Raw genomic sequence first — 435 nt, 5'->3', positions numbered from 1 at the left:
TTTGCGCTGTTGTACTAAAGGAAGACATTTGATTGTTTGATGGGCAATTTAGAGTGAACAATTTTTTTCATACCTGATTTTCCAGACTTTCTTATTAATTTTCATGCTTCTATTTCTTTTTAAATAATTGATTTGGTATGTGTTGCTTTTGTTGAATTTTCTGATTTGCAGCCAATCATCGGAGGAATGCACTTATGTTTGGTGTAAAGATTTTGACTCAAAACTTGTTAATATTTAATTTTAACAAAAGAATATTTTTTGTTGCATACATCGTTTTAATTTCATTTGTTTGTCCTTTTTTCAAACGATGTTAAAATTGTGTTTTTCAAATAGGCGTTTGGTTGCGTTCTGATTTTTTTAAACTTAGAAATGATAACGGCATTTTTTTGGTATTAATTGTTATTTCGTCAAACAGTAAATTGCTTTGATTTACAG

This window comes from Convolutriloba macropyga, chromosome 15, assembly GCF_964194025.1.
Source record: "Convolutriloba macropyga chromosome 15, txConMacr16.3, whole genome shotgun sequence".
Taxonomy (NCBI): domain Eukaryota; kingdom Metazoa; phylum Xenacoelomorpha; order Acoela; family Convolutidae; genus Convolutriloba; species Convolutriloba macropyga.
This window is presented reverse-complemented; position numbering follows the sequence as displayed.